Here is a 938-nt window from a genome sequence, read left to right as displayed (position 1 = left end):
CACCAAAATGCTATGTGTGTAATATGAAGTTCAGGCGTGAGATAAATAAATACATATGAATCGTGTGCTACATCTGTAAATTTCTCTTTTAAAATTGATCATCTATCATAATTCTTTTTGAATCGAACCATACTCAACATACTCCAATTTTCTGCTCTAACAGCAAGGAATCTACTGACAACAGTTCCTGATAGCATTGGGGTCCTAACAAAATTGATACGTCTTGACTTCCACCAGAACAGTGAGTTGAAAATATATGTGTAGACAATCTTCATTTATTTCAATGATTATTCTTGTATTCCTAAGTATTTATTTTGCATGTTTTTTTCATGTTTATGTATGTAGAAATTTCATCGATTCCATCTTCAATTATGGGTTGTTGCTCATTAGCTGAGTTTTATATGGGGTATGCTTATACATTAAGGTTTATTACATAAGTTTCTAATTGCTGCATGATTTTTTTTTTGTTTCATTCATGTGCTAATATTTCTCTCATTTGTTGGTGACCGTTGAATGGCTCCTTTTGCATTGTATTGTCTACTTTAAATTTCAGAATCAATTTGCTTTCATCACTACCTCAGGAACTGGGTGCACTTTCTCGTTTAGGAACTCTGGATCTTCATTCAAATCAGGTATTTTGGTGAAGTTCATTTATGGCTTGAAGATCTCAGTTTTGTTGCTTTTATGTATTATCCTGTCTACACTGAACATTTTCTTGAAAATTATTTTCTTGTAGCTTTCTAAGAGCATTATTTTTCTTGCTTCCAAAAAAATTTATTGTGAAAATGCCAAAATATAAAGATTAAAGAGAGAATCTTCATATGATTCGTTTTCAATTCTAGGAAGACGATTGAGTATTACGGAAATTGATTTAGTGCATGCAATTTATCTCCCCTAATGTTTAGTTGAAGGCTTGCGTTACTAAAGATTATTTAGAG

The 938-nt window shown here is 31.7% G+C and overlaps 1 long non-coding RNA gene across 1 annotated transcript; it reads left to right on the top strand.

The window, feature by feature from the left end:
* The first annotated feature begins 156 nt into the window (after window positions 1–156).
* Window positions 157–633, top strand: LOC110034676. The gene is made up of 3 exons (XR_002295079.1): window positions 157–241; window positions 346–406; window positions 554–633. It is a non-coding gene; the product is annotated as an uncharacterized LOC110034676 (long non-coding RNA).
* Window positions 634–938: the final 305 nt, after the last annotated feature.

Source organism: Phalaenopsis equestris, unplaced genomic scaffold, assembly GCF_001263595.1.
Source record: "Phalaenopsis equestris unplaced genomic scaffold, ASM126359v1 Scaffold192093, whole genome shotgun sequence".
Lineage (NCBI taxonomy): Eukaryota > Viridiplantae > Streptophyta > Magnoliopsida > Asparagales > Orchidaceae > Phalaenopsis > Phalaenopsis equestris.
Note: the sequence above shows the minus strand (reverse complement) of the source record. Positions and strands in the feature narration are given on the sequence as shown.